The following is a 12721-nucleotide window of genomic DNA, read 5'->3' as shown; positions in this document are numbered from 1 at the left end:
ACCTCGCACTTGCACACAGACTTTACTGCACACGACTCGTGCACTTTCGAGTACAATTAAATTTGTACATCAAATTTTGGCGCCGTTGCCGGGGAGTTGTCTGTTTTTGTGAAAATTAATTTTTGTTTAAATTGATTTTATTTTTCTACTAGTTATTTTCTTTTTACAATTTGTTTCTTTTTATTTTTATTTTTATTTTATCTTTATTTGCTTCTGTTTACAGTTACTAAAAAAAAAAAAAGAGAGAGAAAAAGTTGTGTTTTTTTTGTTTCTGTCGTAGTTCTGTCGGAGGAACTAATCCCTGCCAAAGCGCTCGATCGCACATCACTTGCGCTCGAGCGCATTCGAGCCTAACGCAGCAAGCATCTCGCGTGCCGGCGATCAATGCTTCCGCAAGTGCGCGCGAGCACACACGTTGCGCCCATCTACGCTCGATCGCACATCATCTGCGCTCGAGCGCACCTTCGCAGACTGCACCAAAACGGGCCAGCAACTTGAATTTTGCCAAACTTATATTTGGTCCATTTTGTGAGTTTTTGTTTTTAATTTTTGGTATTTTTGTTTATTTTATTTATTAAAAAAAAAAAATTTGGTTAATGTTTCATGTGGAAGTGTATTTTGTTTAAAGAGTGAGGATAAGCATGAATTTTCTTTTAGGTAATTTTAATGATACCCGTAGTTGTAGGACACATGTTCCTACCAACTATCCTCACCATTTTCACCCACATGTACCATGTTCATACTGCTCTAACCCTTATCATAGTTCAGGTAATTGTCCATCCTGGGGAGAATTTTCCATTTTTTCACATGAGCAGATGAACACCAACTTCTCCAGTCCGGGGTCTGAATCAAATTTCAATTGCTACACCCCATATTGGAGCAACCCTTCTAATTTCTCATGGCAAGCTAATGCTACGAGAAATTATGCTCCCCAATTTGATGAACTGCACCATCCTGAATATCCTCAGTTCGACAACCAATCCTCTACCCCTTCACCCTGCAATTATCCTCCACAAGATTTATCATTGGAAAACACCCTCAAAGAGTTCATACAGTCTAATGGCCAAACCTTGCAAGAGCTTAAAAATGCCACCATGGTCAATTCCCGAGCCATAAATGAAGTGAAGAATGTAGCCATGGCCAACACTCAAGCAATTGAAAACTTGGAATGACAGCTTGGTCATTTAGTTGCTGAACTCACCAGAATAGAGGGAGAAGAGCTTCAAAGTCAGTTGATGGCTGAAAGGCACTACATGATTGATGAGGATGATTCCAGCAATCCTTATCATGAGCATGTCCAAGCCACCACCCCAATTGGGAGAGAGAAAATTGTTGAGGAGACTGTTGATGAGCCAAGTCTAGAGGACCCATTGGGAAAGTGCTTTGCTCAATTTGGATGTGACCTAGAACTTGACAAGTTACTTGAGCAAGCTGATGTTTTATTGGGCTCCACTCCCAAGATGCGAACTGAGAATGGGGAAACCACTAAGATATCATTTCCTAACTCACCCTCATTAGCAGTTGAGCCTTTCATTGTGAGTAACCATGAGGAGAAAGAAAAAGAGGAGCAAGTTGAGCAAATTGATCCCCCACCAACTCCAAGTCTATCCAATGACAAAGAAGTGAGTACTGAAGCTCATTCCTTTGTCACAATCCCTCTTGAGACACTTCATGAACCCCAAGCTCCGCTTATTCAATGTCTCAAAGAGCCATTTCATGCCAAGACTCTCAAGGATCTTTGCAAACAAGCGAGCAAACCTAGGAAGCCTCGTCCCAAGAAGATCCTTCAGAGCAAGCAAGTTGGCTACATAAGATGGCGAAACATCCTTCCAGAGGGATATCAAATTCTTAAGAAGAAAGGGTGGAAGGGATTGGTTGGACACCCAAATGATCGGGGAAAGTGTGGTCATCTTTCTTCCTGTTTATTTTATGCACTTTATTTTTTATTTCTTTTCCTTTTTGTCACTTCATTTCTTGTCATTTCATTTTTTGTCTCTAACAGCAAGTAATTTTTTTGATGTTTGTTTCTATGAGGAAATATTGCTGTTAGATTTTGACAGGTGTTTTGGTGTTCAAGTTTGGGGGACGCCCTGGCCTTTGCACACTCGAGTTTCCTCATCCCACGGTATTGTGTCTCTTGCCACATTGGGGACAATGTGTCATTTAAGTTTGGGGGTGTGGACAAACACATTGTCTTTTTGTTTGTTTGTGTCTTTTTGTTTGTTTTTATCTGTTTGTTTTGTTAAAAAAAAAAAAAAAAAAAATTGTGCTATGTTGTTGATTGGGCATGAGTTACATCATAACTGTGGTTTGCATGTCATTAGTGTGTTTAACTTTTTGAACACTGCATGTCATTAGAAATCTGAGTCCTTTGACTCATTTGGTGGATTAGAGAGACTTCACATGTCTGAGTTGATTATCACAAGCACACTAGCATAAAGTTTGTGAGGTATGAAATTTGGATTGATTAGGGTGTGCCTTGTGATTTGTAGGATGAAGTGTTGATGAAACCTTGGCTTGAAGAAAAAAAAAAAAAGTGTCATCATCTGTTTGAGCTATTCATTGAGTAACCGGACCTCATGCCTCACTAAGCATTGAGTGTTCCCGTAAAAAGATGAAAAATTCAACTTGGTTGACTGTATGGCTAGTTTGGATTTGTAGCCTTTTTGACTTGAGTAATTAAGCCTTAGGGATGTTTTACATCTAGTGTCCTAAAACCATCTGGTTTGGGAGTCACTGGCCCAACACTCGTTACATAAGTCAATTAGAAAGCTTAAGGAAGCTGAACATTGCACAGTCTATACAAAAAAAAAATAATAATAAAATATATATATATATATATATATATAAATGCATGTCTTGATTTAAGCCTTTGGTGTTTTCATCTGTGTGAATTCCTATGAATTTTGAGGTACACCAAACTTTGAGAAAAATTGAAGCCTCTTAACTTTGTGTTAGTCTCGCTTTGTACCTATTGGAGCTTGTGTTGTCTCAAATTTCCACCTTTGAGTTAAATGATTTGTGGTTGGCTTGATGATTCGATTGTAGTGTTTACTTTGTTAAATCTGCCCATGAAGTGAGAATCATGTGTTTGTGTGGAAATTGTGTTTGTCAATGACATAGTGCTAAAAATGTTTGTGGGTATCATTTCTGTTAAACCCTCACGAGACTTCACTCGTCCATTAGGGATGCCTAGGGGTTTAAAAGGCTTGTTGCATATGCTAAATGCAATCGTCTCTCCCACGACAGTGGACTTATGTTTCTTGTTTTCATTTTGTTTTGCTAAGGGACTAGCAAAATGTAAGTTTGGGGGTATTTGATGAGTGCCAAATATTGTATATTTGGGCCCCTTAACTTATGTTTGTTAAGCTCTTAGCTGTGTTAATTTATGATGTTTTTGGTTAGTTTTAGTGTTTTAGTGATTTGCAGGGTGTTAATAGAAAAATGCAGCTTTAAGGTGATATTCGCGGCTTAAGATACTTCATGGAGCATTGGCAGCAAATTGGGATTGAGCGATGATTTTCACTCGACGAGTCCTACTAAAAAGGCCATATCTTGAGTTGTATAGCTCGTATTGAGGTGATCTTGATGTCATTGGAAAGCTAACTCGAAGATCTACAAATTCATATTTCACGAGAGTAGGCAAATTCGGATCGGAAGTGTGCTCGAGCGCACGTTTAGTGCGATCGAGCGCACTCGCGCCCAACGCAACAGCAAACTTGTTGCACGAGTGCGATCGAGCACACTCGGCCGACCTGACAGCGCTGAAACCCTAAAATTAGCTTATAAATATCGTTATTTTTCATTGTAAACGGACGGAGACGCGTCGGGGGCGCCGTTCTTGGTCGTTTTTCGTGTTTTCTGGGTTTTTCGAGCTTTGAACTCCAATTCTTCTGTAAGTATTTGATTTTTAATGAAGTTAATTAGTTTCTATGTGATTCCTTTTGTCATGAGAGGCTAATTCTTCAACTAAGGTTGAAGATGAAGCCTCACCATTGATTAGTTTTATGTTTTCATGTTTTGTTCGTACAATTCCGACCTTAACGTAATGTATGTTCGTTTCAATTCAATTATGTGACAAAATTGTGTTTGATTGTGCCAAAGTTGGATATTCATTGTGTTTCATCCAACGGATACTGTGCATCTTTTGATTTACTTTGGATATCCATTGTCTTTTGTGCAAAGCATGGATACATTGGATCTTTTGAACTAAATTGGATATGCATTGTTATTTGTAAAATAGATGGATTCAATGAATCTTTCAATAGGAACAATAGAACATGCATAGGTTTTAATTGTTTGTCGGGTGTATGAACAAACACATGAGAATGTATGCTTTAATTTGGTGAGGTGAATTCTGAAAACCTTAGTGCCCTTTTTATCTTTTAATTATTTCATTTTGTTTTCAATTTCAAATGCACGACAAACTTCGGAACTAGGTTAAAATAGGATTAGTTTAGATAAGAATTAGTTTTCACGACACGACTTCCTGTGGATTCGACCTCGCACTTGTACACACTTTATTGCACACGACTCGTGCGCTTGCGAGTACAATTAAATTTGTACATCAATTTCTCCTAAAACTTGCATTCTTTTGAATCATAATGGTGTTCTGTTTGTTTTTTTTCCTTATTTCTTATTTAAGGCTTTACTTATGAACAGCAACCAAGAGAGTCTGACATCTCTAGCTAAGTCGTATTTATTATCTCTCTTGATTAATGTTATTGTGGCTGAGTGTCGGTCCCCTTTTGATCTATTATCTCTTTTGCATTCGACTATTTGAATGGAGATGAGAACCTTGCAAGAGGATTTCTGGCAAAGAATGTTAAGCTTAGAAATTTTTTGTTGGACAACTTTTTCAAAAATCATGGAAATTAGAATTTGCGTATTATCGATATGTAGTAAGATACTAATGAACTTGGATGGTAGTTCTTTGACCAAAATATTGTAATATTTATTGTTGAATTTTAGAATTCATGGTAATTTTTTATTTATTTTATTTCCAAGCAAGATGAAAGTAAATTACTTGCCCTTTCATATATATCAATCTTCCTAGATGTGGAATATTCATAATATTAATGTATGGACATTTTTAGATACAGTACTTTCAGAATACTTTTCTATTTTTTTTTTTCTGAAAAAATAGAAAATCCAAAAATATTCTCAAATAGGTTGATTGTTTTTGTCGAATTTTAACAATCAAACATAATTTATTTTATATTAATATTTTTATATTTTGAATAAAAATTATATTTTATAGGTTAATATAATTAAATGAAAATATTTTTTTAAAAAAATTGATTTTTCGTGCCCGTGGTAAACACCGTAAAATGTTTTCAGTGAAAAACATTTTCAGGAAAAATGATTTTCCCTGAAAATATTTTCCGGCGGAAACCATTTTACGTTGAATTAAACGGAGCCTAAGTTTTACAAATGGCATCTTTTTAGGAAAAAAACTCCCCCAAACCCATTAGAAGTCCATCGGTTTATCCGTACAAATATGCTTAATTGGCTTGTGGAATATTTAATTTAAATAGAGTTAATTGACTTAGTCAAAATTTCAATTCAAGATCTTTGGCTTTGATATCATGATAAATCATCACTTGTCTCAAAAACTTAAACTTATAGGAATATGTAAATTTAATCATTTAATCAATATTTTAACAAATGTCTTATAAGAATCCATACGTACAAAAATGAAAGAAAAAAACAAGGGAACCTCTCCACGTGCTTAGAGCACTAGTAACAGCATTCCTTAAAATTTTCTTAAATTTAGTGAACCAAATTACAGTTTGGCTTTCCTATTCAAATAAATTTCACAATACCTTCAATTTATCATTTTCTATATACGGTTTAAATATTCTTTCAAAAAAAAAAATAATAATAATAGTCTTTTTATATTAAAATAATATTAAGAGAAGGCTATCCTAAATTTAGGGTAGCATGCAATTTTGGTCCTCTTGGTGTTCCCAAAACCAACTAAGTCTATTTCAGAGGTATTTTTTTAAAGTTTTTTCTTCGTGAATTGAGATTTAAGAAATCGGATTAGAGTTGAATCTGTGAATGCTCATGATGCGCAAAATTGACCTAATTATCAAAATAAAATTCAAAAGCGCCTACACATACATACCCACCAGATCGAGACGAATATTTTTGAGTTCTCAGCGATGAAAATTCAGAAGTGAATCGAAATTTCAAGAAAGCGCGAAATGAAAAGAAAAAAGAAGAAGAAAAAGAGGAGGGGAACCTCTCCACAGGATCGCTTAATTATTGGAATCCAGACGTACAAAAAAAGAAAAGAATTAAAGGGAACAAATGGAGACTTGAGCGGAGAGGCAGCAAGTATTCCAATATATAATAAGCATTTGCATCCCTCCGAATCAATAGACTGATATACAGTGAAAGGAAATCGCTTTAAATGATGAAAAATGATTGGCCGTACAGCACTTTATTTATAGGATTTGGATGAGATTTACACATCAACTACGTGTTTAACGTTGTTTGAAATTTACAATATTATTCGTCTTTTCAGGTTAACCGATAATTTCTATTTCATAAATTACTCTTTTTAGGTGTCAAACTTAAATAGATTTCACATATCTAATGATAATTTGTAAAATAGGAAGATTAGAAGAGTACAACATAATTAAGGATGTTTGCTAAATGGAGCTCTTTAAGATTCTCTTTAAGATTCATACTTGTGCTTAGGATTGTTTGGTATGTATAACAGTATTGATTAAATTTTTAAACTTACATCTTTCTATTAGTTTAAATTTTTTAGATAAGTGATGAGTTTAAGTCGCAAGAGGGTCATATTGAGAGAAAGATTATTAAGGTACAACAATGCCACTCTTTGACGTGAACGACTCTAACGAGAGAAATATAGAATAATATATAGTTTGTTTTTTGCTTTCTTCATTTTTTGGGCAAAGTTCAAAGTTGAAACCATATAATAATATATAGCCATAACACCTCCGTAACAAAAGAAAACAGAATAAAGGGAAGCACAGTGAAACACTGCTCGCGTGAACAACGCTCATGGGAGAAACATAAAATAATATATAGCAATTTTTTTTCTTCTTATATTTCTGGGCAAAGTTCAAAATTAAAACCATGGAATAATATATAGCCATAACACCACCATGACAAAAGAAAAAAGAATAAACGAAACCTTGGAGACTTGAAGGGAGAGAGACAAGGTATTCTAATTGCCGGAGAAGTTCATCATTCATAACGAATAGTGATGGGTTTAGTTGACAGGTAATGCTACACTTCATGTCTATTATCTCACTTACTTCATAGTGGCTCTTATGGCGTGTTTTTCGCTATTAAAAATATTGAAAATTATCATGATTGGGACCTTAAATTATATAATTAGACATACTACATCTACTAATTAGAGTGTTCCTTTGAATGGCGTCCATGTAATGGAGTTGAGTTATGTTATTATTCATAGACTATTCTGCTCAAGGATCAATTGAAGTAAAAAAGCCCATAAATTTAAAGTCCAAATTATTTATATTAGGATTAGTAGAGGAAGGGCGGTACAAGTATTAATTCTAGTTATGCCTTGAGAAATATAGTCTTAAAAGACAGGCCAAAGCAAAATATAACTCAACTTTTTGGGCTTGGGTTGGTCCGGTAGGTTTGGGTTCAAACAATTTTGTAGAGCGGACCAACACCCAACCAAGGCTTCAATGAAATTTTCTTCATCCCAAAGAAGATGAATTCTTTCCTGGTTTGATGATTCTCCTAATCTCCTTCATTGCTCCGTAGTGTCAAGCCTTCTCTAGAACTTATTATATTAATTTCTAATTTTTTAAGACTATTTAAATTTTTACGATTATTCCTAGTATGTATTATTTGTAAATTGAAAGCTTTATCCACTACAAAAAAATATAGTATTAGTAACATGTGTACTGTTCATTATTTGTCGCCACGTTATCATTTAGTATGTGTCAGTTTGTGACACGTTATTAATTTTTTTAGTAATGTGTCACTTTATCCACGTTACTAAATGGTAACGTATCAAATTTGACACGTTACTAATTCAAAAACTGAAAAATAAAATAAAATAAATAAATAAATAATAAAAATTAAAATTTTTTTTTTAAAAAAATGAAAACTTTAGTAACGTGTCAAAGTTGACACGTTACTAACTGATAGCGTATCAAATTTGACACGTTACTAAATGGTAACGTGTCAACGGGAATTGAAAACATGCGTCAGCTGCTTCCCTCTTTTCTTTTCTTTTTTTCTTTCTTCTTCCCTCTTTTTTCTTCCTCCCCGCCACACTTTTTCTTTATTCTTTCTTCTTTCTTCTTTCTTCTTCTCTTTTTCTCTCTTTCGCCCTCATGCCCAATATACCCCCATGGCATCTCCCTCTTCTCTCAAATGGGAAGAAGAAAAGGAAAAGGAGAAGAGAAAAAGAAGCGAAAATAAGAAGAAAATGAAAAAGAGAAGAAAAAATTTTCTGTTGGGTATGGGTTTGGGTGTTTGAAATTTTTCTGGGTCTGATTTTCTGGTTGGTTTGATTTGATTTTTCAGGTTGAATCCACTTGGGGAACAGACATCGTATCCTCTAATGGGTAATTTTTTTGATTTTTATGGTTAATTTTTATGGTTGATTTTTTTGATCTTTTTATCTCTTTCAAATTAATTATTAATTTGCAACTTGTTTAGTTTCTTTTCTTAATTACATGAGTATTGTTGACCTAAGACACTATAAAGGAGTAAGGCAGAGACTGTGGAGTAAATAGGCAGCCGAGATTCGAGACCCATTGAAAGCAGCAAGAGTTTGGCTTGGGACCATAGTAAAGGCTTTGCAATTCTTTTTAATGAAAAAACACAAAACTTGCATGCCTAAGAGCACTACTCATCCAAATTCCAGAAATAAATTTGGAAAAAAAAAAAAATTATTTTTTTTACTAATTTTTTAAACTTTAATAACGTGTCAATTTGACACTTTACTAAAGTTTAGTAACGTGCCATTTTTGACACGTTGCTAAAGTTTAGGAATGTGTTGACATGTTACTAAATAGTAACGTGTCAGAAGCTGGCGCGTTACTAATAGGAATTTAGTAACACCCAAATTAGTAACATGCCGCACACGTTACTAACCACACGTTACTAACATTTAGTAACGTGTCAAGCCTATTAACACGTTACTAATCAGAAGGTTTTTTGTAGTGATTGGGTCAAGTCCAACCTTCATTGATAGAGTGATAGCTAGGGCAAGCCAGGCCTCCATGTAGGGCCTTGCAGTTATGGACCTTCATTTACAACCTTACAACTCGGGTCAAGGGAGACTTTTTTAAATATAAACCGGTTAGTACAATATAAAAGGGCAAAATGATCTTTTCAAATTTTTAAGATTATTTTGTATCTCTTGTTTTGCTTGACTAGTTCCTCAATGGAGAGGATCCTTTTGGTTTAAATCAAAGCTTGGCTGAGAAAGTGCTTATGCTTGAAACAACTACCAAGCATTTTTCTAGTTCATTTTCCTTCAATTTCACACCAACTTCAACCTCCATGGCCCTCCACGACGAGGGAGAGATTCTTTTAATGATTTTTTTTGGAGTATAAATTGTATAATTAATAGTTTATAAGTATTTTGTTAGAAGAAGAGACAGAATATAAAAAGAAATTATCTATTTGATGAAGTCTTCAATTACAAAAAGAAATTTGATAAAACTGAAATTAAGTACAAACAGGCTAACTGGCCAACTGCTTAGCTCGCACTGCACCTCACTTTGGTGTAAATTGTGGACCAGAAGGAAATCCCATTCAACTTCTTTATGGATCTTGAACAAAGTGACAATGAGAAGCAACGAAAGTAGGACAAACTTCACCACCAACGTTTATTAAAGGAGGAGAATCATATTCATGGGTATGAAGCAATAAAGACTATTAGAAATGAGTCTTGGGCCTAACTCAACCCAAAAGTTAGCTCAAGAGGTGAGACTTATCCTCACACTTATAAACTCACCACTAGCCCTTCGTTAACCGATGTGGGATAACCCCAACAATCTTCCTCTCACACATCGGGCCCTAGGTCGGAGCAGCGACAACTCGTTTCTCCCGTGGACTATTGGGCCGAAACTTGTTGGTAAACTTGGGCTCTGATACTAGTGTTAAGTGGTCTTGGGCCTCTCTCAACCCCAAAAGCTAGCTCAAGAGTTAAGGTTTCTCCTCACCCTTATAAATGGCCCATCTCCTTAATACCCAAGCAATGTGGGACTTCCAACATGCCCCCTCACGTGTGGCGGGAGGACATCCAAGCCAACACGTGCAACAATGGGAGACGGTGGGCCACATCCAATTGGGCCTGGCCCTGGTACCATATTAGAAATGAGTCTTGGGCCTAACTCAACCAAAAAGCTAGCTCAAGAGGTGAGGCTTACCCTCACACTTATAAACTCACCACCAGCCCCTTCCATAACCGATGTGGGATAACCCCAACAATCTCCCCCTCACACATCGGTCCCTAGGTCGAAGCAGCGACAACCCGTTTCTCCCGTGGACTGTTGGGCCGAGACTTGTTGGTAAACCTGGGCTCTGATACTATGTTAATACCAGTTATCGCAAAAGCTTAAGCCGATAGGAAGAGGTAAATTTAATCATTTAATCATGACTTTAACACTCCCTCTCACGTGTGGAAAATATATTATAACAAAGACTAACAAGAGTCCATGGGAGGAGAATGGAGATAGATTATTACGCAAAATGATGTTGTAGCAAAGCACAGACTACTAAAAACAGGGAGTTGCTAGAAAGAGCTATGATTCATCCATGATTAGTTTTCCCGCTGGGGGAATAAGCGAAATCCCACTGATCTATGTAAGAGTAGGGTCAAGCAGTTTTGCTTTCGAAAGAAAGGCCTGGACAAGTTTTCTTCGTCTCAGCCTCACAATGCCTTCCAAACACACAAGCAGAAGAGGAGAAAGAAAGAAATAAAAAATATTCAGAAGAAGATTTACCTGAATGTTTACTGGAGCTGTGATCCATAATGACATGATAAAACACAGAGAGAGAGAGGATATAAAGGGGTATGCTGAACAATCAACTTCTAAAACCACCAGGGAGGAGGATGAATTGTAAAGACCGTCATTCAAAAGGATGTCAGATTATAAACCGCAAGTAAAAGGAAAACGCTTAAATTCATGATTGTTGTGCCCGCAAAGTGTGGGGGTGTACTGTATTCACTATTATCAGTGGTCGGGGCAATACTATTGGAGTTATTGGTCGTAGGAGGGTTATAGTTATCTTGCCAAACTCCTCCAGTAGGGCTCACCGTTGCTTGGAAGGTGACTGTTACAAGCAAGGTAGCAACCACCAACAAAATATTGCGCGTGTCATTTGTGATTTTTGTTTCTTTGACGGAAGAATAATATGTATATCTTCTCATCAAATTTGACAGAAGTTTTCAAGCAATTTGCAAGAGACTCAATTCTTAGAAGATGCAAAATACTAAAACTTCTGGCACGACATAGCATGTGCTTGATCTGTTGTTTGTGCTTGTCCCGTGTTTTCCCTTGTAACATGTCAGACGCTGCAAGATATAAAGATGCACAATCATGATCTCATCAATGCATAATAGCCTATATATATAACTACTATTCAACCCCCCAAATGCTAAAGCAAACTTAGAAAAAAAAATAAACAAAAATAAAAGCAAATGATATCAATTAAGGAGATTAAAAAAAAAAAAAAAAAAAAAAAAAACGAAACACAAAATATCCCAACAAGAAGTTGAAGTAAAATCATTGGAAGACAAATTTTTGCATGTTTATGTAATTAAAACCTTACAGTAACCCTTTGCACGTTAATATATATATATATATATATATATATATATATATATATACCTTCAATACTGTAGGTACCAACTCTATTCGCTATCTTTAATTAGTAGAAAACATGAGTACTGGAGACTACTTACCTGGGGTTGATTTTTGAATACCGCAATATGTAATAGAGTGTTGTCTTCCTCATCTTGCCAATTGAGCAACTTCTTCTCACAGTGAGGCATTTCTAAACCAGGCCTGCCGAAGCCATCCCAACAAGAGTCGAAAAGCATCGAACATGTTGTATTTGAGGTCAATATGAAGGATAGTCTCTCTTCGAACTATTACATATTCAATAGATTTGGGGCATGCTTGTAAAAATTCGGCCAAAAGACGAACGTTTCCTATTTCAACTACATAATGCAAAGGAGTCACGCCCTTCCTTCCTTGAACACGAACAAGGTCTTCATCAACATCAAATAGCAGGAGGGCCAATTAGGTTTGCTTATTTTGTAAAGCAAGGTGCATTGGGGTGAACCCATCTTGATTAGGCTTCCTAGCAAATGAATGCTTTAACCTCACGATCTCCATGGCAAATTGGTTTTGCCCTGCCAATGCAGCTATGTGTAAAGGAGTCTCAACAAATGGAATCGTATCGATCCTATCCAAAACATATGCATCTCTCCGTATCAAAGAGTATAAGGCATCAACACTTCCATGTTGAGCAACATCCCCCAAACTCTGCTCCATTCCTTTATTTTCAAACAAACAAAAAAACTAAATATACTTTTCAAAACACACATCACATGACTAACTATTAATGTTTACAAATGTGTGGCGGATAGATTTCAAGTACATATGTGGGGTCTTATTTTATTTTTAATTTTTTCCTTCTAAGTTCTAAGCACATACATATGAGGTCCCTATATAAATGT

General features: G+C 35.8%; 1 long non-coding RNA gene and 2 pseudogenes across 1 annotated transcript; 1 reads left to right on the top strand and 2 right to left on the bottom strand.

Annotated features, from left to right (window-relative positions):
- Positions 1–255: 255 nt before the first annotated feature.
- On the top strand, positions 256–4073 carry LOC148586936 (uncharacterized). Its single transcript, XR_015911637.1, has 2 exons — positions 256–2125; positions 3430–4073. It is a non-coding gene; the product is annotated as an uncharacterized LOC148586936 (long non-coding RNA).
- Positions 4074–10835: 6762 nt separating this feature from the next.
- LOC148586935 (uncharacterized) lies at positions 10836–11543 on the bottom strand (annotated as a pseudogene).
- Positions 11544–11890: 347 nt separating this feature from the next.
- On the bottom strand, positions 11891–12536 carry LOC148586934 (ankyrin repeat-containing protein BDA1-like; annotated as a pseudogene).
- Between the last annotated feature and the right edge of the window lie 185 nt (positions 12537–12721).

The sequence above is a fragment of the Corylus avellana genome, chromosome 3 (assembly GCF_965113065.1).
Source record: "Corylus avellana chromosome 3, dhCorAvel1.hap1.2, whole genome shotgun sequence".
Lineage (NCBI taxonomy): Eukaryota > Viridiplantae > Streptophyta > Magnoliopsida > Fagales > Betulaceae > Corylus > Corylus avellana.
This window is presented reverse-complemented; position numbering and strand designations above follow the sequence as displayed.